This window comes from Microcaecilia unicolor, chromosome 4, assembly GCF_901765095.1.
Source record: "Microcaecilia unicolor chromosome 4, aMicUni1.1, whole genome shotgun sequence".
Classification (NCBI taxonomy): Eukaryota; Metazoa; Chordata; class Amphibia; order Gymnophiona; family Siphonopidae; genus Microcaecilia; species Microcaecilia unicolor.
The window spans coordinates 90,288,191-90,315,822 of record NC_044034.1 but is presented as its reverse complement, the minus strand read 5'-3'; positions in this window follow the sequence as shown (position 1 = coordinate 90,315,822).

Sequence of the window (27,632 nt, the reverse complement as noted above, 5' to 3'; positions counted from 1 at the left end):
CAGCCCAAATACACCCGGATATTCAATGCTGGTCACCAGAAATGGCTCGGCATTGAATATCCAGGTTCAGTGCCGACCTCGGTCTGAATATCGGCCCCTAAATGTCTAAGTTAGACACTTCAAATTTGTCTGCTGACAACTGACCTCAAAGAGTTGTTGACAGAGGGATTCTACATGTTAATAACTGCCTACAATGGACAACATCTATGGCACACATCTCCACTGGACTGAACTGAGACTGCCGCCAATAATTTAACTTTTACCAGAAATCTTTCCGCATTACAGTATATTATTTTCTATTTCCAGTATTGTCCCATTTTCCTTTAAGATATGCCTGTGTTACACATTGCTTCATTTGATTAGTAATTCTATTTAGAAGTCTTTATAAACTGCCAAATCACTAAAGTTAAAGGCACTGAATAGTTAAACATACACACTATTTGTGTACAATAAATAGACATTAGAAGATAAAATATGTGCATTTGTGGAAAAACATAATCAATTGAAAATATTTTTATTTTGCGGCAAGAAAAATGTTTATATAACCCAAATACTGCTACAATTTTGTTTCAAAAACTAACACTTAACAAGCAGAATAGAAATGAGTGCCTCAATCACCACAGCTCAGTCTCCCTAAAAACAATACACATTGTCCATTCTATTTGTGCCATAACTCTGTGTATGTCTGTGTCTGTCTATGTGTCTATGCATATGGATAGAAAGAAGGACTGAGCCTCCCCAATAGGCATCTTTGGTGAGACACACCATAAGTTTGCATAAATAGGTAATTTTTTAACCCTTCATGAAACTCCATTAAATGAGAATGATTCATATATGATCTGACAACTGAGTTCATAATGTTAAAGAAAAAAAGCCCTCATGAGTAATTTGCCTTTCCTCCATGTTTTAACAATGGAATAACTACCCCCCCCCCCCCCCCAATTTAGTAAGCTGTGCAGCATTGCCAACACAGCCCATTGAAAGTGAATGGACTATGTCAGCATTTGCATATGGCAGACGCTAGTGTGGCTTAGTAAACAGATTTTTTTTTTAAATCATAGCCCTGTAACAAAGGTGTCAAACAATCAGCTGACAGTTTACTCAGAGCTTTAAAAATCATCAATACATTTTTTAATGAAATCTATATTCAATCGGAAGTCAATGGAGGCATAACGTTCTTTCTAAACAAAATACATGCTGCCGCATTTTGTATAACTTGTAGTGGTTTAGGGGATTTCTCAGGAGCTGGAAAAACAGGGCAGGGAGAGGTTCTCCTCTGCACCTGTTATAGCTCCACAGCCAAATATTAGATCCCTGGAACAAGAGGACCTTTGTGAGGGCAGCACCAGGAAAAGAAAGCATGAAGTGAAGAAACCTATATGGAGCAAAGTCACACAGAACTGCCAAGTTACCCATTCCAGGAGGGAAAACCTTTAGCCGGTCCTGGTTTTAAACTTATATCTCAAAGCAGTGCAGTATTTGTAGTCTATGATTCTCTATCCATTTAAATCAGTACTGCAGATCGCATAATGCAACAGGATGAGGTTGGCAGAAATCCAGGACTGAACCAAAAAAAGTCTCCCTCCTGAAATTAGTAACTTGGCAGCTCTGGCTTAGACAGTAAAATCAAAAAACAAGGGGAACCCGCGTGCAAGGGGAAGAAAGTTCATGGAGGAGGTAGACCTGAGCAAAGAAGATACAATCCCTCCCCCTCTTTGCCCCCCCCCCCAAAAAAAACAGGAGATGCCATGGAGGAACTGAGTATGCAGGAAACTGCATGGGCTGAGCTGCCAGAAAGGAAGCTTAGGAGACAGCAAGAGACACCAAAGTTAAGAAGGTTCAACAAGAAAGGAGAGATAATTAGCCTGAAAGTGGCCAAAGCCAACCTGAGGGTTGGAGTTGGAAGTTGTGTTGCAGGCTGCAGGTACCCAGTGAGGCAGAGACAGAGGTGCAGATGGCCAGTGAAGAGGACTGGACAGTGTGAGACCCAGAGAGGCTGCAGAGACTAACAGGCTACCCAGAAGTCAGCAAAGTGCCCTACAGAGACCCAGCGGGGGGGAATGTATGGGAAAACACAGTAGGGTGATAGCTTTCAGAAAGAAAGACTGCCAGCTGCAGAGTGATAGAGGAAGTCTTTCACCCCATCTGAGAAAGAGACACCAGCTGAAGGGCAAGTCAGCAGTTTGCTAGAGCTGTCAGTAAAAACAAGCTAGTACTGCCAGATAGAAAAATGTAATTTTGCCTTTATTTTTAGTTTAGTAAAACAGTGCAGAGCAGTGAACACACACAGAGTAGGCAAACATCTGGCATGAGAGGCCTTAAAAATTGTGTGGCCTGCCAGCTGGGAACAGAGAGGGTTTTTTTTTTTTTTTTTTTTGGGGGGGGGTCTTTGTCTATTATAGTCAGCATTAGTTGTGATGAAGGCTAAGTGACAGCAGACAGGTCTCAAGGCACCCACCAGTGAGACCTCCCCATACACAGATACACACAAACATTGACCAGACCAGTTCACTAATTGAGCTCAATTAACCATTTGCAGATCTGCCAAGTCTCCCACTTTTGCAGGTCACCTCCCACACTCCCGCCGAGAAACCAGGATCTCCCGCTGAGTGGTCTCCCCATCCAGTGGCAGCAGGAAATGCCTTCTTAAAGCACCATCTTATGCTGCCACTGATCCCACAGGGAGACCACTCCTTTTGTTGCTGGCCACAAATCAGCTGTGCTGGGGTGGAGCAATGGGCAGATTTGTGAGCGGAGCAATGGGCGGGGTAGGGTGGAGCTAGGGGAAGAGTGGGGTGGGCTGGGTTGGGCCCTAAATCTCCCACTGAGTAGGTCGGCCCCCTTGGCAACTCTGTATTTGGGTGAACCTGTGAGGTGTATATAACCTTTAGATACATACAGAAAGGAGAAACACTACTTACTGGGTTGTTGAATGTCCAGTGTTTGCATAATCCTGATCCAAACTCCTTGAATCCTGGAAAGTGATACCTGAAAGACACAAAGCTTACAAGGATTTACTAGTAGAGGAGTGTGGTAGCCGTGTTAGTCCACTCTTAAGGTTATCAATAGAAATCAAACAAAATAAAACATGGAAAAGAAAATAAGATGATACCTTTTTTATTGGACATAACAATACATTTCTTGATTAGCTTTCGAAGGTTGCCCTTCTTCCTCAGATCGGAAATAAGCAAATGTGCTAGCTGACAGTGTATATACAGTGGTGGAAATAAGTATTTGATCCCTTGCTGATTTTGTAAGTTTGCCCACTGACAAAGACATGAGCAGCCCATAATTGAAGGGTAGGTTATTGGTAACAGTGAGAGATAGCACATCACAAATTAAATCCGGAAAATCACATTGTGGAAAGTATATGAATTTATTTGCATTCTGCAGAGGGAAATAAGTATTTGATCCCCCACCAACCAGTAAGAGATCTGGCCCCTACAGACCAGGTAGATGCTCCAAATCAACTCGTTACCTGCATGACAGACAGCTGTCGGCAATGGTCACCTGTATGAAAGACACCTGTCCACAGACTCAGTGAATCAGTCAGACTCTAACCTCTACAAAATGGCCAAGAGCAAGGAGCTGTCTAAGGATGTCAGGGACAAGATCATACACCTGCACAAGGCTGGAATGGGCTACAAAACCATCAGTAAGACGCTGGGCGAGAAGGAGACAACTGTTGGTGCCATAGTAAGAAAATGGAAGAAGTACAAAATGACTGTCAATCGACAAAGATCTGGGGCTCCACGCAAAATCTCACCTCGTGGGGTATCCTTGATCATGAGGAAGGTTAGAAATCAGCCTACAACTACAAGGGGGGAACTTGTCAATGATCTCAAGGCAGCTGGGACCACTGTCACCACGAAAACCATTGGTAACACATTACGACATAACGGATTGCAATCCTGCAGTGCCCGCAAGGTCCCCCTGCTCCGGAAGGCACATGTGACGGCCCGTCTGAAGTTTGCCAGTGAACACCTGGATGATGCCGAGAGTGATTGGGAGAAGGTGCTGTGGTCAGATGAGACAAAAATTGAGCTCTTTGGCATGAACTCAACTCGCCGTGTTTGGAGGAAGAGAAATGCTGCCTATGACCCAAAGAACACCGTCCCCACTGTCAAGCATGGAGGTGGAAATGTTATGTTTTGGGGGTGTTTCTCTGCTAAGGGCACAGGACTACTTCACCGCATCAATGGGAGAATGGATGGGGCCATGTACCGTACAATTCTGAGTGACAACCTCCTTCCCTCCGCCAGGGCCTTAAAAATGGGTCGTGGCTGGGTCTTCCAGCACGACAATGACCCAAAACATACAGCCAAGGCAACAAAGGAGTGGCTCAGGAAGAAGCACATTAGGGTCATGGAGTGGCCTAGCCAGTCACCAGACCTTAATCCCTTTGAAAACTTATGGAGGGAGCTGAAGCTGCGAGTTGCCAAGCGACAGCCCAGAACTCTTAATGATTTAGAGATGATCTGCAAAGAGGAGTGGACCAAATTCCTCCTGACATGTGTGCAAACCTCATCATCAACTACAGAAGACGTCTGACCGCTGTGCTTGCCAACAAGGGTTTTGCCACCAAGTATTAGGTCTTGTTTGCCAGAGGGATTAAATACTTATTTCCCTCTGCAGAATGCAAATAAATTCATATACTTTCCACAATGTGATTTTCCGGATTTAATTTGTGATGTGCTATCTCTCACTGTTACCAATAACCTACCCTTCAATTATGGGCTGCTCATGTCTTTGTCAGTGGGCAAACTTACAAAATCAGCAAGGGATCAAATACTTATTTCCACCACTGTAAGAGAAAACATTCAAGCATTACTATGACAGTCTGACAGGGTGGGAGGAGGGGGGTGGGTAGGAAGTATGCATGGGGACATCAAAGGATTTACTAGAAAGAATCAGATTCTTCAAGTGACATGTCTGGTACAAGAGAAATTAATAAAAGAATAATACTTACCTGATATTTCTTGGTTGTTTTGCCATCACTAGGAGATCCCATATGGGAAGGCAAGTGTAAGGCAGACGGAAATCTGCAATATGAGAGCCTCTACCCTAAGCAACGTAAAATTATCTTTTGTGTGACATCAGCAGTTGCTGGGCAAAGCATTACAAAGCCAGTAGGTCTCCCAGTCTCTTTGGGTATAATGACTCAATCTCCATTTTCTATCTACAGTAAATATAAAATATAAGCAAATTTATTCTTCCTTGATATCTGATCAAGTTACTAAGGCATGGAATTCTTTGCCTGCTACCTTAAGATTAGATTCAGACTACCCTCCCCCCCCCCCCCCAGTTTATTAAGCCGCGCTGGCAGCTGTCACATGGCAATGCCAACGCAGCCCATTTAAAGTGAATGGGCTGTGTTGGCATTGGCGCACGACAGCTGCTACCATGGCTTAGTAAACAGGGGGGGTAAATTTCAGAAGGAAGTTACAAACTCACTTATTTAACCAATTCCTGGGAGATTAATTTTTATTATATCTAGTCTTCATTATGTTTTTATATTATTTCATTTACTAATATTATATCCTACAAAAATGCAAATGACAATTCGGCTCTATGTGGCTCACAGCAGTTTACAAATGACATAACAAAAAAACACATGAGGTCAAAAAGAGAACAATCCTGTAAGAACAGAAGTTGTTAGTATTTATCATAGGATAGAATATATATTAATTCCCCAATCATGACTCGTCCCGTCCATCAGTTAGAAATGCTGGACTTCATCAAGGTCTACATGGTTAATATCTTTTGTAACCTACATTGAACTGCAGGGTCTGAATTTGAAGTATATAAGCTACTGTATTGTATATTATAAACAGAGGGAGAGAACTGAGCTCGAAGAAACCCACCTTAAGTATAAAACCCCAGAGTGCTATATTTGCATAGTGTCTTTGCCTTACTAGCCTCACTGACCACTGTTTATATGCACAAGGGAAGAGCTCTTCAAGCCTAAAGCTCTAGGCGTTGTGAGGGGGTTTATAGAACAGTGTCCCTCACCCTTAAGAAAAGTCCCTCTCCAGCTAGCCTAGGACAGGTCATCTTAAGAGCACTGATCCTGCCCTGGGAGGAAGTGAGCCAGGAGGTGTGGACTCTGGAGTCAATACCTGGGAGTTTAAAAGACAAGGCTAGGCTAAGGTTAAGGAGGCCCAGGGAAGGAAAAACTGAAGCACAAGTCTATACCTTTACTGGATGTGCTGTGACATGGCTGAGCTAAGCCATTGCTGTTTCTTGTTAAGACTTGCAAGCCTTGCTGAGGTCTGGCTGAGCCAGACCTGAGTTTCAGAAACCTGAGAACCTACAGGCTGTGTTTGGGGCAGGGCAGCCCCAGCAGCCAGAGGCCTACTCAAGACTGTTACTAAATAAGAGAAACTTGCATCTGTGGTTCCTGGCCCATGAGATAACAGGTCCCAGGGTTCAGATGAATAAAACCATTTACTTTCACCTTTATATACCTTGTCTGGCTGAGCTATTTTGAGGGCCACCCCATAACCCTTGCCCAGGGTCTCACAGTGTATAGACCCCAAAATACTAAAGATATACTCATTTGGTGGTCCAGGAGCAAAGGAAAATGTTACCATCAAAAGCTACGAGATTCCTGAGGACACTAACAGCATCTCCTGCATCATCATAGCTATCATCTGAAATGTAAGTGGAGTACTTTATTGAACTAAAACAGACCCTGCTTACTATCCTGAGAAGTGAGACTAGGGAAGAAGTACAAGAGACACTGTAAATGATTCACACTTGTTTCCTCTGCCATGTTGTATTGCTTCAGAAAGATTTTATTTCAGTAAATATTTGGCTCAGAATAACAATGCTGGCAAGGACAGAGTCATTGTGAGAGTGGAAAAAAGGAGCGGACTGAGTCTGAGAAGCTGTTTATGGCCTCCCGATAATTACTGGTTCTGGCCCTGGACCCAACCAAACAAATACTGTTTTTTGTAAGGGAATTTATACAGGCTCTGGGAATTCTACAGGCAACTGCCTACCAAGTGCACCATACACAGGCAATACTTTATGTTGCTGAAAGGTGCAGTGGCGTAGGAAGGGGGGGGGGGCGGGAGGGGTGGTCCGCCCCAGGTGCATGCGCTCGGGGGGTGCCGGCCCCGCTGGTTCCCTGCTCTCTCTGCCCCGGAACAGGTTACTTCCTGTTCTGGGGCAGAGAGAGCAGGGAACCAGCGGGGCCGACGCAGCTCCGAGTGACGTGCACTCGGGGCGGATCGGCCCTCCCGCAGGTAAGAATGCGGTCCGGGGGGAGGGTTGCGGTCCGGGGGGGTTCGCTCTGGAGGGGGGTGTGCCGCAGAGGGGGGGTTGCGCCGTGCTGCACCCGGGGGGGGGGTGCGCAGCGGCGACCCGCCCCGTGTGTCATTAGCCCTCACTATGGCACTGGAAAGGTGGCCTTTTACCTCCTGTCTGAGCTATCTGGTAACCCTATAATGAGTATTTCTTTTGAGTCTGTTTTCATACTGAAAGTATACAATGGTAAGTAAGTTAGCTAAAACTGTGAAATGTCTGGTTCTTTCTTCCTATTTGTTATGCCTTTACCTTGTCTAACTTTTCTCCGCTCCCCCAAGAGAAATCCATGTATTTATTTAGTGCTAGCCCCTCTCCCTTACCAGCAGAGATGTCTTACATTGTGGTTCCACAGTCTTTCCACAGAGGGGTGGTGTTTCTCTATACCTCATCTTACTACTACTACTACTTACCATTTCTATAGCACACATAAAGAGACAGTCCCTGCTCAATAGAGTTTACAATCTAATTAGGACAGACAAACAGGACAAATAAGACATAAGGGAATTACTAAGGTGCGAATGATAAAACATGGGTACTGAACAAGTGAGTAAGGGTTAGGAGTTAAAAGCAACATCAAAAAGGTGGGCTTTTAGCCTAGATTTGAAGACGGTCAGAGATGGAGCTTGCAGGGAGGGGGGTTGGGGTCTGGTAGTTTGAGTGCGGTATTAACGACACAGGGGAACCCAGGTGGTCTAGGCACATGGGTTACATCTATACGATCTGTATTCTTTGATGGTGCAGTAATGGACAATATCCCCATTTGCACTATTTTGTGATAGGTATTAGTTTATTGCAACAGTAGCGTGGCTCAGACCCCTGCTGGGCTGACTGCTTATACATATTTCTTTGCTTTTGTGATGTGTCACTGTGTGTCTGCTGAACTCCTTTGGTCGACCTAAATGTTGAGATTTGGGCGTCCCCGACCATATTATCGAAACAAAAGATGGACGCCAATCTTGTTTCGATAATACGGGATGCCCGTCCTCAGAGATGGGCGCCCTTAGAGATGGGTGTCCCTGTTAGAAAATGCCCCTCCACGTCACTTTCCTTATATGCCTGATGATCGACTGGTTCTTTCCTTTCAATTTATGGAGTTCTTTTTCCTTCTCTACTAGTGTTAATTGTAACCCGCTTTGATTTGTCTACAATGAGAGGCAGTATACAGAAGCATAGCCAAGTTGAGGGCGCAGGGGGGGTGGAGCAGACTGCTGTTGGAAGTGCATTTGGGGGAGCAGCCGCTCCCCTGGCAACCCACCTAGCTACGCCTCTGGCAGTATAATAAACCAATAAACATTCCTCTGCCTGCTAGCAGAATCATAACAATCTACTATAATAAAACTCATCCTCAACGTTCTGAGGACACTGACGTCAGTGAAGCCAAGCCCTGACTTCCTTCAAAAAGGTTTGAAGGTTCGTGGTGGTGAAGCCACCAAAATCGCTCCGGGCCCCGCCCTCGAGGGCGGAGCAATGGCAGAACAACGAACGGATTGGCAGGGACGGAGGCAGGGAGGTGGAGGGGGGGTGGGACATCGCTCCGAGCCCCGCCCTCGCGTCAAACGTCATGATGTTGGGGGCGGAGCAATGGCAGAACAACGAAGGGGTTGGCCAGGAGGGGGAGGGGATGTTGGCGACGAAAACCTTGCTAGCGCCCGTTTCATTTGCTCTGAAACGGGCCTCTTTTACTAGTATTATATAATCATCCTTGTTATGCCTAATCCCATACCACCATACATCACGAAAAGTTCAGAAATGGAAAACAATAATATTAACCTGTCTCACAATTTGCTAATATATCAACCTAAGCGTTTATTGTACTTCTGTATTAAGTACTAGACTTCTACAAATCTAAATTTTGTAACCGCCTTTTTAGCAATATGTAAGCCACATTGAACCTGCCATACAGTGGGAAAATGTGGGATACAAATGCAATAAATAAATAAAAATAAATGATAAACATACCTGGACATTCAATGCCAGGGGTTAGTTCAGCCCACGGCTGTGAGCACCTTACAATCTACTTTCTGCCGTGGGCTGAATATTATCCCCATAATTTCCTTCTTCTGTGGCCCACAAAAAATGCATCTAGCCCAATATGTTGTAAAGGAGTTGTAAGGTGTTCTCTTTTACATTACAGTATCACAAATATAGTTTCCACAGTTGTTCATCCTGTGCAAAAGTGTTGGATTAGTGGGGTATTTAATCTTACTCATTATCTATTATACAGTCACCTCACGCACCACTTAAATGACTGCTCGAATTGTCAGTGCAGTGCTCTTTAATTGAGATTAAGGGCTGTGCACTGACAGTGCACCATCGAGCTGTTAATTAGCAGTGGTAAATCAACGTGTTGTGAATTAACAATGAATCATGGCTTCCAGCATAGTCTACACTTGAGCTTAGTTTGGGTATGGACTATTTTTCAGTCGTATGTATTTTTTAAATTTAAAACACGACACACCTACCAACAGAGTTTTGTCTAGTGTCAAAATAAGTCATGAGTTGTGAAACAGCCGCAGTCTGAATGAATTATCGTACCAGCTGCTCAAATACAGATTTTGCTGGTAAGTAATTTCATGGTAATTGACTGTGTAGGTTCATGAATGGTATTTGCTTGAAATAAAAAGCCCAAGAACTGGAGGGAAAAATAGCCCTTAATTTAGAGGCCCTACTTGCAATTTACATTACATTACGTGGTAACATAGTAGATGATGGCAGATAAAGACCTTATGGTCCATCCAGTCTGTCGTTTTCAGGGCCCAGACTGTAGAAGTCTGCCCAGAACTGTCCTTGTTCTAAATTTCTGAAGTTGTTGAAGCCCCTGAAATGCTCCACTGCAGCCCATCCAAATCTATTCAGCCACGATCAGGGCACAGACCGTAGAAGTCTTGCTCAGCACAGACTTTGCTTCCCAATCAGTAATGTTGCTATTTAATCTCCGCTAAGCTTCTTTGGATCCATTCCTTCCAAACAGGATTCCTGTTTATCCAATGTATTTCAGGATTCCTTTGTGTTTATCCAATGTATTTTTGAATTCTGTTACCATTTGCATCTCCATCACCTCCCTCCAAGTACCTACCACCCTCTCAGTGAAAAAATACTTCCTGACATTAGTCCTGAGTTGGCCCCCTTTCAACCTCAGTTCATGTCCTCTAGTTCTACCACCTTCCCATCTCTGGAAAATGTTTGTCTGCGGATTTATATCTTTAAAATATTTGATAGTCTGTATCATATCATCCCAGTTTTTCCTTTCCTCCAGAGTATACATGTTCAGGTCAGCAAGTCTTTCCTTGTACATCTTGCCAAGCAGACCTCATACCATTTTTGTCACTTTTCTCTGAACTGCTTCGTCTTTTTTCATCCTTAGCAAGATACGGCCTCCAAAACTGAACACAATACTCCAAGTGGGGCCTCATCAACAACTTGAACAGGAGCAGTGACACCTTTCTTCTGCTGGTTATACCCCTCTTTATACAACCTAGCATCGTTCTGGCCACAGCCACTGCCTTTTCGCATTGTTTCATCACCTTGAGATCCTTGGATACCATCACCCTCAGGTCCCTCTCCTGAGCCCAGCTTATCAATCTCTCCCCTCCTATATGGTACATCTCTTTTGGATTTCTGCACCGCAAGTGCATCACTCTGCACTTCTTTGCATTAAATTTTAACTGCCAGACCCTTGATCATTCTTTCAATGTTTGGAGATCCCTTCTCATAGTTTCTACTCCCTCCAGGGTATCCACTCTATTGGCTATCTTTGTGTCATCCGCAAAAAGGTAAACTCTAGTTGCCTTCTAACCCTTCAGCAATGTCTCTCACAAATATAATGAGCAGAAACAGCTCCAGCACCAACCCCTGAGGCACTCCACTACTCACCTTTCTTTCCTCTGAGCCAATTCCACTTACCACCATCCTCAATATATCAATGGCTGGAATTACAGCTGCTCTCCTGCAGGTGTAGATGTGTAAAAATGAGTGCTTCTTGTGCCAGCCCATTACAGGAGCAATTAAGGGAATCTCTCCCTTAATCCCGCATTGCTTATTTCTGCCTTCAAAATTAATATAAAGAAGAATTGTAGCCTCTGTTGTTAATTAGTGGCATGAAGATTTACAGGTTTGCAAAGCATAAGCATTCACATGTAACTGACACATGTAAGCTGTGAAACACCAACTTGAATGTGTAACTTACATTACCTGACTCTTCCTCCCCCATTGCCCCCGGTACAAAATAAGTACCTGAATATATGTAAACCGTTTTGAATATAGTTGCAAAAACCTCAGAAAGGCGGTGTATCAACTCCCATTTCCCTTCCCTTCCCTCTCCCCCTCTAAACTCCCCCAATTACCTACCATACATGTACCTTATCTACCATAATATCACCTTACACTCATTCAGACCGAAACCAGCTAACGCCATTAACGGTAATATGTAAGCCACATTGAGCCTGTAAAAAGGTGGGAAAATGTGGGATGCAAATGTAACAAATAAATAAAATAAATAAACTTAGGGACCAATTTACTAAAGGGTGTCAAGCCCTAACACACATTTAGTAGGTGAAAAAAACAGGCTGCCACAAAACGTGTTTAAGCGTTTTGCAGTATTTTGCCTATTAGTATACGCTAAATGCAGGTTAACTATTTTTAAAATATTTTTTTAGAGGGAGTGTGTCATGGGTGGCAGGGGCGTAGCCAGACTTCGGTGGGAAAGGGGTCCAGAGCCCGAGGTGCCGCCGACCCCCCCCCCTCGCTGCCATTGCTGAGCCTCCTCACTGCTGCCGCCGCCGCCACCACCTACAACAACTTTGCCCCCCCCCCCTGCTGACGACCCTCCCCCACCTACCGTTGCTGGCGGGGGACCCCAACCCCCGCCAGCTGAGGTCCTCTTCTTCTGGCGTAAGGCTTCGTTCTGTTTCTGTGAGTCTGACATCCTGCACATTGTACGTGCAGGACGTCAGACTCACAGAAACAGAACGAAGCCTTGCGCCAGAAGAAGCGGACCTCAGCTGGCAGGGGTTGGGGTCCCCCGCCAGCAAAAGTAGGCGACGGGGGAGGGTTGGCGGTGGGAGGGGGGTCGAAAGGGTCATGGCAGAGGGGTCCAGGGCCAAATCTATGGTGGCCCAGGCACCCGTGGCCCCACCTAGCTATGCCACTGATGAGTGGAGAATGGGCATGGAAGCATTAATCAGCTAGCACATTCACATTAGCACGTGCTAACTGGCCAATGCTAAGCGTGGGATCACTTAGTGCCTCCTCTTAAATAGGTGGTGAAAATCGCTGCGTTAGTTCGCGTGCTGATGGAAAGATTAGCAAGAGACCTGCAAAATAAAAATATATTTAAAAAAAGTCCTAAATACTGCTGCATTGAATCTGGGCCTAGTGTGCAGGCAAGTCCCGTGTTAAGTTGCGCTAAACCCAGATTCTAACATGCTTTAAGAAAAGGGCCCTTTAACATGTAACTTCACATGCAAGTAAATGTAACATAGTAACATAGAGGGGAATAATCGAACGGCGCCGGCAAAATACATGGCCGGCAATGTATTTTGGCGGTGCCGCAAACAGCTGGCCAGACCCCTATTTTCGAAAAAGATGGCCGGCCATCTTTTGTTTCAATAATACGGTTCCGGCCAGCCAAGTGCCTTGGATTTGGCCGGGGTTTGAGATGGGCTGCTTCGTTTTTTAGCGATAATGGAAAGTTATGTCTGCCATCTCAAACCCCGGCAAAATCCAAGGCATTTGGCCATGGGAGGAGCCAGCATTTTTAGTGCACTGGCCCCCATGACATGGCAGGACACCAACCGGGCTCCCTAGGGGTCACTGTGGTGGACTTCAGAAAAGCTCCCACGTGCATAGCTCCCTTATTTTGGGAGCTGAGCCGCCCAACCCCCCCCCCCCCCAAAACCCACTACCTACAAATGTACTGCACCCACTAAAACTGCTCCAGGGACCTGCATACAGCCTCTAGCAGTGGCGTAGCAAGGGCGGGGCGGTGGGGGCGGTCCGCCCCGGGTGTCATCGGGTGGGGGGGTGCTCCGCTCCCGCTGCTCCGCCTTCAAAAAAATTTTTTTTCGAAGCGCCGGAAAGTGGCAGGCAGCGCGCCTCGCATCTGCCCTGCTAGTAAAGAAGATCTCACTGACGTCGTCGCCCTTCCCACATTGAGTCCTGCCCGCCCTCGCGGTAATAGGAAGTTGCCTCAGAGGGGGGCGGGACTCAATGTGGGAAGGGCAACGACGTCAGCGAGATCTTCTTTACTAGCAGGGCAGACGCAAGGTGCGCTGCCTGCCACTTTCCGGCGCTTCGAAAACAATTTTTTAAAGCAGGACAGGGTAGGAGAACGGATCTCGGGTCGGGTCGGGGACTCAGAGGGGAGAAAGGGATTGGGGGGGGTGCGGGCGCTCAGAGGGGTGCTTAAAGGGAATTAGGGAGGGTGGGAGAGCATCAAGGAGGGGAGAAGGGGATTGGGGAAGGGTGGGGGAGCTCAGAGGGGTGCTTAAAGGGGATTAGGGAGAGTGGGGAGCTCAGAGAGGGGAGAAGGGGATTGGGGAGGGGTGGGGGACCTCAGAGGGGTGCTTAAAGGGGGTTAGGGAGGGTGGGCGAGCTCAGAGAGGGGAGAAGGGGATTGGGGAGGGATGGGGGAGCTCAGAGGGGTGCCTAAAGGGGATTAGGGAGGGTGGGAGAGCATCAAGGAGGGGAGAAGGGGATTGGGGAGGGGTGGGGGAGCTCAGAGGGGTGCTTAAAGGGGATTAGGGAAGGTGGGGGAGCTCAGATGGGTGCTTATAGAGGGGAGAAGGGGATTGGGGGGGAGGGGAGTGCTCAGATGGGAGAAGGGGTCTGAAGCTGGAACTGGGGTCTGACATGGGGGCAGGAGGGAAAATGGGTCCATTCCTGGGGCAGGTGGGAGAATGGGTCTGGGGCTGAAAGGGGGGGGATGCAAGGCATGTGGTGGATGAAGGGGACTGGAACTGGGGGCTGAAAAGAGGGGGCAGAGAGAGAGAGGGGACAGATCCTGGATGGAAGGGGGGCACGTGAGGGAGGGCAGACCCTGGACGGATGGGAGAGGGAGGGCAGACGGATTGAAGGGGCAGAGAGAAAGGGCAGATGGTAGGTGGAAGGGGAGAGAGAAAGAGGGCAGACTGGGGCAAATGGTGGATGGAAGGGGCAGAGATAGAGGCCAGATGTTGATGGAAGGGGGAGAGAGAGATGGCAGACTGGGGCAGATGGTGCATGGAAGGGGCAGAAGTGGATGGAAGGGAGAGAGGGCAGACAGTGGATGGAAGGGGCAGAGAGAGAGGGCAGACACTGGATGGCAGAGAGAGAGCGAAGACAGATGCTGGATAGAAGGAAGACAGTGAAAAGATGAGGAAAGCAGAAACCAGAGACAACGAACTGTAAATATATATTTTTATTTTTTTTGCTTTAGGATAAAGTAGTATTGTAGCTGTGTTAATAAATGTTTATAATAGAACATGTAAATAAGGTAATCTTTTTATTGGACTAATTTTAATACATTTTACTTTCGGAGAACAAAACCCCCTTCCTCAGGTCAGGATAGGACACTGTAACAGTACTATACTGAATTGACCTGAGGAAGGAGGTTTTGGCCTCTGAAAGCTAAATGTATTAGTCCAATAAAATGATATTATTTGTTTTATTTCTATTTGTTAATTTGTAAAGTGGTGATTGGTATTTGTTAGTTTTTTCAAATTTACATCTGCTGTCTTTATATTTTGCACAGTACTAGAGGACATTTTCTGTTTCTGTGGTGTTGCATTGTATGCAGAGTCTGGCATCGGGGGTTCAGTTTAATTTTTGTCTAAATAGAACGTTTATGATTACTTATTCTATAGTGGATTAGGGTGTATCTATTTGTGAAAAAGACATGGCTTTCGGTTGGCATTGACTGTGCAGGATCGACGATCTGTACTAATCTGTCTGTTTTCGTTTTACAATAGGTGAATTGATGTTCTAGTGCTCACTGTAGTGTTTAAGATGCATTCCTTTTCCTTGTGTGACTCGTACAAATTACTGCTTATGGTATGGTAGAATTGCTCTATAGGTCCTGAGTGTTTTGTATTCTCGGTATGCCTAGTACTGGATTTCGGGGGGGGGGGGGGGTGTTAAAAAATGACCGGCCCCGGGTGTCAACTACCCTAGCTACGCCACTGGCCTCTAGTACTTATTGCTGCTGTATAACTTTGGCACACCAGTTGACACCTGAAGACTAATCTCTTTGAAAAAGTCCTTTATTTGAATAAGCACGTTTACTCAGTTAACTACAGATCAGAGGTTGTGCCCCACTGTCAAAGAGTCCCCTGGTACTAAGATGAGCAGTAGGTCAGAGCTGGCACAATGGTGTACAATGCCCTCTTTCAGCACCATTCAAGGTAAGAACTACATTCTCTAACGTGGCTAACACAGGAAAGGGAACTAAATCTGGCTTTCAAAAATGGCCGCTACCACATGGACTACAACAGGAAACAAAACAGGGCACACTCTGACCCAGTAAGCAGGGGGAAAGCACCAGGGAAGTACCAACTACCAATACCTACACCTTCCACAATGCATTGCTGATGTGACTCTGCAGTGCAAATAACAGAAAAGGTGTCACACTCACCCCAGAGCCACATCACAAGCAGGAAAAGGCTGTCAGAGGACAGAACACATTCTGCTGTCATAGAGGTGGGTACAGCATTTGAGGCTGGCATACAGGCTGGAAAAAAAAGTGTTTAAAGTGGGGTTTTTTTGGTGGGAGGGGGTTAGTGACCACTGGGGGATTACGGGGAGGTCATCTCCGCTTCCTTCCAGTGGTCATGTGGTCAGTTTGGGCACCTTTTTGAGGCTTGGTCATGAAAATAAAAGGACCAAGTAAAGCCGGCAAAATACTGCTTAACGTCGTATTGTTTTCCATTATCGGTGAAAGCCGGCTATCTGGTAGTCACGCCCATACCCGCCCATGTCCCGCCTTTGCTTCACCGCCGACACACCCCTTTGAACTTTCGCCGTTGAAGCGACGGGAAAGCGGCGATGCTGTCAAAAAAAGCAGCTTTCGATTATACCGATTTCACCGCTTTTCCCAGATCACCGGCCATCTCCCGATTTGTGTCGGGAAATGGCCAGCGATCACTTTCGATTATGAGCTGGATAGTAACATAGTAGATGACGGCAGAAAAAGACCTGCATGGTCCATCCAGTCTGCCCAATAAGACAAACTCATATGTGCTACTTTTTGTGTATATCTTACCTTGATTTGTAACTGTCACTTTCAGGGCACAGACCGTACAAGTCTGCCCAGCACTATCCCCGCCTCTCAACCACCAACTCCGCCACCCAATCTCGGCTAAGCTCCTGAGGATCCATTTCTTCTGAACAGGATTCCTTTATGTTTATCCCACGCATGTTTGAATTCCGTTACCGTTTTCCTCTCCACCACCTCCCGCGGGAGGGCATACCAAGCATCCTCCACTCTCCGTGAAAAAATACTTCCTGACATTTTTTTTTGAGTCTGCCCCCCTTCAATCTCATTTCAAGCCCTCTAGTTCTGCCGCCTTCCCATCTCCGGAAAAGGTTCGTTTGCGGATTAATACCTTTCAAATATTTGAACGTCTGTATCATATCACCCCTGTTTCTCCTTTCCTCCAGGGTATACATGTTCAAGTCAGCAAGTCTCTCCTCATACGTCTTGTAACGCAAATCCCATACCATCCCCGTAGCTTTTCTTTGCACCGCTTCAATTCTTTTTACATCCTTAGCAAGATACGACCTCCAAAACTGAACACAATACTCCAGGTGGGGCCTCACCAACGATTTGTATAGGGGCATTAACACCTCTTTTCTTCTGCTGGTCACTCCCCTCTCTATACAGCCTAGCAACCTTCTACTTACGGCCACCGCCTTGTCACACTGTTTCGTCGCCTTCAGATCCTCAGATACTATCACCCCAAGATCCCTCTCCCCGTCGGTACCTATCAGACTCTCACCGCCTAACACATACGTCTCCCGTGGATTTCTACTCCCTAAGTGCATCACTTTGCATTTCTTCGCATTGAATTTTAATTGCCAAGCCTTAGACCAATCTTCTAGCTTTCGCAGATCCTTTTTCATGTTTTCTACTCCCTCCCGGGTGTCCACTCTGTGTTAAATCTTAGTATCATCCACAAAAAGGCAAACTTTACCTTCTAACCCTTTGGCCATGTCACTCACAAATATATTGAACAGAATCGGCCCCAGCACCGATCCCTGAGGCACTCCACTAGTCACCTTTCCCTCCTCCGAGCGAATTCCATTCACCACCACCCTCTGGCGTCTGTCCGTCAACCAGTTCCTTATCCAGTTCACCACTTCGGGTCCTATCTTCAGCCCGTCAAGTTTATTTAAGAGCCTCCTGTGGGGAACCGTGTCACATGTAAGTTACGTATAGGCCTGTCATTTTGCAAACCCACTTGCGTATGTTATGAAACACTTACGTACATGTATAACTTACACACGTCAACTGTCGATCTCCTCTGGTCAGATTTTCAACATGTATCTTTGTAAAATGGCTGTTCCCACTGTGTGTGCAGGTGAATCATGTGCACTCCTTGCATGTAGTGTGCAAAAGGCTCTGCATCGGCAGTTCCTTTTCTAATATACTACCGGAATTGTAAACGTCACAACCTGGATGTATCTTGTCCAATTTCTATGTTTTGTCCAAAATGGTGGTTTCACAGATATTCATAGCATAAACATCTGGTTCACATATATCAAAAGGTCCTTTTACTAAGGTACGCTAATGGATTTACCCCCAGATTCTATATAGCGCACCTAGAGATCCGCGCCAAAATCCAAGCATATTCTAAAACAACGCGCATAACTTAATTGGTTTAACAAGTTAATCAGCATTGATAGCAACTCTTAACAAGCAATAATGAGCACTAATTGACACTAATTAGAATTTAGATGCACAACTCGCTAAGCGCATTCTGTAATGCAGTGTACCTAGCTTCCAATGCGTGCAGAATAAAGGGGCGTGGTTAAGGGCGGGAAATGGGCATTTTATGGGCATTCCGAAATTTGTGTGGGTTGTTATAGAATATGGCCCAGTGCACCTAAATCTACATGCTAGGATTTACACCACATTTTTGTTGGTGTAAATGGATGTATGTAGTTTTAGGCGCTAGGATGCCAACTAAGGGTATTCTATATACCATGCCTAACTCTAGGCACCACTTATAGAATACACTTAGTCAGTACTAGAATATGCTTTGGGCAGACTGGATGGACCATGCAGGTCTTTTTCTGCCGTCATCTACTATGTTACTATGTTTTTACTGATTTCTGCTTCGATATAAAGCACCATATATAGAATATCCCCCTTAGCGTGCATTAATGATTAGCATGCACTAAATGATAAGGCACCCATAGTGTTCCTATGGACATCTTATCATTTAGCTTGTGCTAAATTCGTTAGCACACCTTAAAAGGAAGAAAGAAAAAGAAAAATACCCCTTACAAGTTCCCTTCCTTTTTCTTCTGTCAAACATCAGATGCATGAGGCCTGGGCTGCCACAGGAGTGAGACAGCTGGTGACACAGCAGCACCCCAATTAAGTCACATCATTAGGTGGTGGCGAAGGAGAAGAAGTAATGAACTGGAGAATGAATTTTACTTTACTTTAAAAAAAAAAGGAATCAGAAAGAAAAGAATGGCTGCAGAGGGTATCTCCCGAGTCTTGCTTGCTTCCAGAAAAGATTCCATGAAGAGGTGTTACTCTTTCAAATGGAGGAGGTTTGCCATCTGTGTGTTGAGATGGAGGAGGTTTGCCATCTGTGTGTTTAGAAATCATGACTATCTAACAGACTGCCTATTTGAAATCCCCCACAGGTACATATTAGAGATCAGTCAATTGATAGGAGATTCTCAAGATGGCCTATCCTTTATAGTTAAAATTTAAATCTGGGATCCTTCCTTAGTGTCGCTCCGGACCAGCCCAGAATGTGACTGATGGGTTGTACATGCCTTCCAGCAGGTGGAGACTGAAAACTGTGACTCTAGAGAGAGCCAATAAAAGCCCTGACTAACTAGAACTAGACTCTGTATTCTCAGTCTCCAGCAGGTGGAAGGTGGTGAGCCCTTCAGTCTTTCTTCTCTTTTTTTTTTTTTTCCTGCTGTTTTTTTAAAATTAAACATATAAATGTTATTTTGGTGGAGTTCAAAATGGCCGCCGAGTAGAGCAGACGTGTTACAGAAGCTCCTGCGATTTTTTTCCTTTTTAAAGGCTTCTCTTTGTTTAGCCATACCTTAAAATGCCTAAGAGAAGGGGAAAAGCTGCTGCTACAGCCTCCCAGCGGCTTAGTACCCCAACTCGAAGTGGTCCAATAGATTCTTTTTTGCAGCGAGTTTTGGACGCCAGAACGCCGGTGAGCGGCTCGCTGTTGTCTCCTGTGCTGATTGAAGGAGCGCAGGAGACCTTAGAGCTGGAAGTTTCTTTAAGCCCCGACGCTCGAACACCCCCTCCCCCTCCAATGCCTCGTGAGATTGAAGCTCAAGGTACGGCATCTCCGAGTCTTACCCTGGAATGGGGGAAAGACGACGGACGATGGGAGGCACATGAAAATCACCAAAGAGCTGAATTGAACTCACAGACTGAAACATCAATTGAGGAGCAAAATGCCTCGACTATGGAAGGAATTTCCTCTCAACAAATGGGGGTAGGTGCCTTTTCGCTTGCAGTTTTTCAAGTTAAACCTCCCGAAGTTACGTTAGACTGTTTGTGGACACTTATCGCAGATTTGGGCAAAGCACTAATTCCTCAGATTCAAAAAGTGAAACAGGAAGTTGTTTGCATAGATGAGAAGGTAAAGCAATTGAATGTTAAAGTTGCGAAACAAGATAAGGAAGTACAATGACTGCAAGAAGTTCAAAGTAATATGGTGAAAGATTTAATCAATCTAAGAAGAAAGGCAGAGATAATGGAAAATTTTTCAAAAAGTAATAACTTGCGATTTATAAATTTTCCCTTGTTGGATAATGTGGCTCCTAGAGAGATGTTGAAAACATACTTTAAAGATATTTTACAGATTAGTGAAGAAAATATACCGCCTCTAGCGCAAGTTTTCTATCTTCCATCTAGACAGCAACAAATAGTACAAAATCAACCCTTGGATGTTACAGCTTTCTTAGAAACCTCAGACTCTGAACAAGTAATACCAGCCACATTATTGGCTACAGTTGTTTTGTCTTCTGATAAACTATGGATATTAAAATTGTTTTACAAAAATCGTGAAAAAATTTTTAAAGGGTTAAAAATTAGTGTATACCCTGATATATCAAAGGACACACAAGTGCGCCGGAAAAGATTTCTTCAAAAAAAAACAGGAAACGATTCAGCTGGGAGCGACTTTCTTTTTAAAATTTCCGTGCAAGTGTTTGGTCACATACCACTCTGAAAAGTTTGTGTTTTATGATCCATCTCAACTCGAGACATTTATTACATCTAGGAAGACTGTTGGAATACTTCCAACTAATGATGTTGTTTGAAATTGGAATATAGTGTCCTCTGTACACCTCTGCCACTCTTTTGAAATTGTTTATTTCTTATTAATATACCTTCAATGATGTTTGAATTTTGAACTCCCTACTTGTGGACTTGTATTGGTTTGAGGGAATTTTCATGTATGATATATTTTCTTATATTGTAACCTCATTTGTCCAATTTTTCTGAACAAGTTTGTTAACTTGAAAAATTGAAACTCAATAAACAAATTAAACATAAATGTTATTTTGTTTGGGATAGGGAGTAACTTTATTCTGTGTCTCTTGCAGTGTCTGGAGGCTGAGGCCCGCAGGGGTCTCCATAAGCCTTGGGGGGGGTGTCAAACTCAGGTGGCCAGGTCCCTCCCTCTACTCCTCCTGCGGTCTCCCTGCACGGCTCTGCACTGCTGTGGATGGGAAACCTGTCAACCTTTTCAAGGGAAGAGCGTTTTCAGGCTTTGGGAGAGAGAACTGCTGAAAGGGGGGGGGGGGGGGGGAGTAAATTGTGTCTTTATGCTTGGGCGGACTAGATGGACCATTCAGGTCTTTATCTTCTGTCACTTACTATGTTACTAGGTATTCTCATAGGCAGCAATAGTAAATATTTTTGGTAGCATTGCTGCTTTCAATCAAAATAATAATTGTGAAATGGTAAAATCAACAGTAAATATACTACACCAGCATTAAGACTCCACAGTGTGTGTGTGTGCGTGTGTTCAGTCAATTTACAGATCCTACTGTGGATAAGATCTCACATAGTAACATGCTGAAAGATCTTAGAATGAGTTAACGAAATTAGCACATGCTAAATGCTAAGAAGTGCATTTTATACCTATCTGATTCTTAGCATTTAGGGCTGAATTCAGTAAATGGCGCTCAAAATTCGGCACCCAAAAAAATCAGCGCGAAACAGTATTCTTTCACATGCACCCTTTACAGAATAGCATGTAGCGCTGAAATCTGCGCTCAGTTTTGTGAGCGAGGAGTTACACCAACTGAAACCAGGTATAAATCCTGGAACACAAGCTGGGCGTGGATCCATGCTACTCTATAACACTGCATGCATTTTAAGAGAACACCCCGTTAAAACTCAGCACAAAAGTAGCACCTAACGTTAAGCACCATATATAGGATCTCACCATTGGTGTGCGCAAAATATGGTAGGAGCCCTTTTCGTAAGAAGCAGTATTGCGCCAATCCAGAACTATCACCAGGCTACCACAGGATCCCAGCGGTAGTTTCCACCCCTAGCTCTCGCCATTTCTGGCGCTACAAAAATATGCCCTATTTTTGTAGCACTGGAACTTAACTGACGGTAATCAGGCAGTGCTGCATGCTGCCCAGTTACTGCTGGGTTAGCGCAGGAGCCCTTAGCGCCATCTCAATGGGTGGCGGTAAGAGCTCCTCACCAAAATGGCCGTGCAGTAAGTGGTTCACTTACAGCACGGCCATTTCTTTTTCCCAAAAACGGACAGCCTTTTACCCGCTGCGGTAAAAGGGGGCCTCAATGTGCATCAAAAACACGTGCTGATGCTAGCGCAGGCCCCCTTTTACCGCAGCTTAGTAAAAGGGCTCCTTAGCGTGCTACTATAAGGCAGGGGCATAGCTATCATGGGGCCACGGGGGCATGGGCCCCTGTAGATTTGGCCCTGGACCCCCCTGCCGCAACCCTCTTGACCCCCCTTCCCGCCGCCAACCCTGTCCCGCCGCATACCTTTGCTGGCGGGGGACCCCCGCCAGCTGAAGTCCTCTTCTTGGCCACGCGGCGTTGCTTGCTGAATGATCTGATCAAGTTTTTGTGCGTGAGTCTGACGTCCTGGTCGTCAGATGCATGCACAGAAACAGATTCAAACTTGATCAGATCATTCGGCAACACCGCGCGGCCAAGGACTTCGGCTGGCAGGGGTTGGGGTCCCCCGCCAGCAAAGGTACTCAGCAGAAGAGGGTTGGCAGCGGGAAGGGGGGGTCGAGAGGGTTGCAGCAGCAGTGGGTGGAGGGGGGGTCGGTGGCGCCGGGGGGGGGCTAAAATGTGCCCCCTCACTTCGTGCTCTGGACCCCCCTCCCTTTGAAGTCTGGCTATGTCCCTGGTATAAGGGCTCCTAAATGCACTCTCTCGTCATGCCAGTAGCTGCCCTCTATGTTTTGTCTTTGCATTGTGTTGTTGCTTTTTTTTCTCTCTCGGTTTAATATCTCATTAAAATAACCCATGGGGGGAGGGCTTATGTTGCCAATTTATTGTATTTTTTTCTTTGTTTCTAAAATTTGGCATCCACTGTCTCACTAATGCCACACAGTGATAACAATAATCCAACAATACCCGTAGGCAGCCACATACCAACGGCTGATGACCTTGGTCACATTGTGTGCTTGCATCAATCTCAGCTACAATTATGCTCGCAGTGTCACATTTCTTAAAGCATCCTAGCTACTTGTACTTCTAAAAAAGCATGAATTTGCCCATTTGGGGCCAGATTCTATATATGGTGCATAGAAAATCCATGTGGAAAACATTTCCACCTAAGCGTATTCTATAAGCGGCACCTAGATTTAGGCACGGGATATAGAATATGTTTAATTGATATCCTAGCGCCTAAAACTACCTGTCTCCATTTATACCACTGAAAATGTGATGTAAATTCCAGCATATAGATTTAGGCACAGAGGGCCATATTCTATAATAATCAGCATCAATTTTGGAACGCCCATTTCCCTGCCCATAACTACGCCCATTTTTGTCTGCGCACATTAAATTTAGGTGCATTGCATTACAGAATACGCTTAGGGAGTTGCGTGCGTAAATTCTAATTATTGACAATTAGTGCTCATTATTGCTTGTTAAGTGCTGTTAACAACGCCAATTAAGTTACACACGCTATTACAGAATACATTTCGATTTTGGCGCAGAACGCGGGGTCAGTGCTAAATAAAATCCAGGGGTTTATGCTATTATCCCTCCTTCAATTGTCATTGGTCCAAAGTCCATAGGAAAGGACTACACCTCAGATTGTCTTGTGTTATGGTTCATATTCCCAGATCTGTTTTCTGTCTCTGGATATTGTATTTCTTAAGTCTTTGTGGAATGGTACATGGTCCTGGAAAACAGGGCTTCTTGGCAGGTCAGGAGGATTCTTTTTAGTGGATCAATTTAAAAATGTGCCTTAGGTTTCAAGTCCATGTGACATCTTTCATATTAGAAAAGAAACTACTGCATCCTCAAAAATATCATCTTTGGAGAATTTGAGTGCTGCTGCAATAACATATACATCAGACAACAGTAAAGAGGTGTGTAATTTTTATGTTTATTACTTTTTAGCCAAACTTCCCCTGTTGTTACTTTTCAGCTGTCATATGGAACCTAGTTTGCCCAAACCCAAGACTTTTCCTTTTTCTTGTAGAAAGATGTTCAGTGACCTCCCTGAATAAAAACAATCCCATCCTAAGTTAACACAACTTAATTTAATTTAAATGGGTATTTATACTTTGCTTCTTTCCTTATTAGGGTTTCATGAGGTTTACAAATTAATATGAACAAGATATATATAAAAATGTATTTATTTATTTATTTATTTATTTTTATTTCAATCTCTTCCATACTGCTCAATCCAGCAGTTCTTGGCAATTTACACTTTAACGTACACAATGTATAACTTACCACATAAAATTCCCATTCAGAATAACTAACTAAAATATACATTATCCTGTCCTGCTACCTTTTCCACCCCATTCCATAAAATCCATATCATAACACCATAAAATTTAATTTCCTCATTGAACGGTAATGATTTTATTTATTTATTTATTTATTTATTAGGATTTATTTACCGCCGTTTTGAAGAAATTCACTCAAGGCGGTATACAGTAAGAATAAATCAGACATGAGCAATTTTGATTAACTCAGCCATTGTGAGAACAGCTGTTTCAGTTTTTTTCAAAAACTGGAAATGATTATGTTCGAAACTTTGTGGCCTGCTCCCTTCAGTGTTCAGTTTCTAATTGTTACCATTCAACACCCTGTAACAGTGGTAATCTGAACTAGTATATCCCTTTCAGATCTCAGTAAACATAACAGTACATACACTGGGTTCAGAAAGCCTTCATAATTCAGAAAAATGAATAAATTCCTTCACATTGATTTTTATGCCTGCTTCTTCTTGGAAACGCATTATCAGCCCTCATTATAACTGTCCTGATGAATGGAGGTGCTCTCCCAACGTCCACAACATCTAGACCTGGGTGGAGAAAGCCCACGCAGCATACTTGCCCTGTGAGGTCAATTCAAACTAAGGACACAACATTCAAAATGCCGACCCACACTTCTATCACCACATTGCTTCTTTAAATATGCTCAGAATACTCATATGGCCAATGGACTTTTGGTGGGAAAGTATTGTCATTTAGTTTGTACAACATTTTCCAATACTCTTCTAGAGTAACTAATGCTTTATCCTTGACACTTTTGGTTTCACCATCTTCTTTCTATCTTGATAGGAGAAGTTCTTTCACAGCATTTTACTTTTGTGAGGTCTAGAAATAAAATCAAATAAGCCTGACACTGCCCATGTTTCACCCACTAAGGGCTGCATCAGGGGCTAAAAATAACTAATAACAAATAAAACACATTAGTTAAGAATTAAATAAAGACTCATTAGTTAAGATATTAATACATAAATACATAATAAAAATTATAATAGTAAAATACCACAACATGTAAAGTGAACCAATATTCAACCAACATACCATAAATAGCATAATAGATAAACAAATAATCACACATATAATAATTTGAAAAACTGTAAAATAAGAACATCTACCACCTCTTCAGCACCATGATTCAAAACTAAAGAGAGGCAAAACTTCTTTATTATAAAAAAAACATAAGCCAATTCTCATATCCAATGTGTATAAAAAAGGCTTCCTTACCAATTTATTCCAAGAGATGGCAGACTCACATATTAGTTCAGGAGCAAAACTAGCATCAGTATTACTGCTCAAAAGCCAGAATGCCCTTAAATACGTCCAGGTCATAGGTCATAGACTCACACTCTTAAACAAAGTGATTGCACAGTCAATTAAAAGTAAAAAAAAAAAAGGATGCCCTCAGTTTCTCTTTATTCTGTCGCTTCATAGCGCTCTTGTGCTCCATAATTCTGATGTCTTGCCAATGTAGACTAGCCCACAGGGCACTGGGCAGCATATATGACACCTTCAGTGTTAATGTTAGAAAACTGTCCAAACACAAACTCCTTACCAGTGGAGGGATTGACAAAAGTCTAAGTGGTCATATTAACCTTACACACAGAACAGTTCCCACATTTGTTATGTCCCTTAGATAGTCTATTTTATTGCTCATAGGCAAGGCAGATGGCACAAGCATCTCTTTTAAGTTTATCTCCCTTTTATATGCAATCATGAATCCCTTCTTAGAAAAAAGTTCTAAATTCTGAATGACATGCCAGTGTTCCTCGTGGCTCCTGAAGGATAGGAGGCAGAAGTATGGTTTCCACCCCATGGTCGCTCCTAAAGATGGCTGCAAGAAGACAGCAGTGGCATGATTCCTACTCCACAGCTGATGCTGAAAAATGGCAAGAAGAAGAAATCAGCGATGTGGTTCAATCCTTGGAGCCAGAGGCTTAGCTAGATGGGGTGCAAGGGAAGCAACCACTCCCCCAAACGGATTTTGATTGAAATGGTGCCTATGTAGATCAGCTCTTCAGCCTGGCACTAGCACCTATTTTACAAAAGGTCTGCTCCCCCTGACATCAAAGCCTGGCAATGCTTCTGCCTGGAGACCCTATTGAAAACTAACACAGAAGGAGGCAATGGTGCGTTCTCACACTGCAGCTGCTGCTGAAGACTGGCAGAAGAAAGAGACAGCCATACTGTTCCTTAGTGCCATCAACACAAGACTAAGAAAATTCTGGAGCTGCAAGGGTGAGAAAGTAGTGAAGAGAGGGAGGAAGTAGAAGGACCTGAACAGAATAGGTTGAGAAAGCGGAGGAGACAGAAGGAAGGGAAGACAAGGACAAAGGAAGGGAAGAGAGGGGAGCATAGGAGCTGGCTGTGCTTGAGCACTCCCAATATTGAGCAACCTCTTTGACTGTGTTGGCGCCTATGAAGGGAAACATGGAGAGGGGATGAGTTGACTCAAAAACTTCCTCAGCACTTAGTCCCTCCAGCCCAGTGAAATCAACACAAGACACTTCTCCATAATACTCCAGTTTTCCTTGCGTTCATTCTTCTACCACTATCATAAGTGCCCCCATCAACTCAGTCAGCCCTCCCACCACTTGTAATCCTTTATTCACTCAGTGAGACCCTGTGCCATTCTTAGCATCCCATTTGCTCACTTGCAGCACCCCTTTCCTACTCCAACTGCTATCTACTCACTCAGCCCATCTGGCACACCCAACTTCCCATCCAGTAATTTTCTCGTTGAGTCTCCACTACCACTCATAACTTCCACATTCAGACCCCTGCTACTGATTAGCCCCATCCACTTATTCACTGGCATCACTACCATTCTCTCATAACCAACCCTTCACCTTGTGACACCTTCTGGTAGGGCCCTGAACAGCGCCCTGAACAGATTATTCGTATTTGGCCGAATAGTAATTTAAATTTGAATATGAATAATCTGGGGCTCTACTGTGCTAAATCTTACTGAAATAAACACATGATCTCTGATTTCACGTTGCTTCTTTTATTATTTATGTTAAAGCTCAATGCCCATTATTCGTATTCAGTATTTGGTTTTAGCTGAATAATATTTTTCATTATTCATATTCGGACAAATAGTAAAATATGCTTTTTGGTACAGC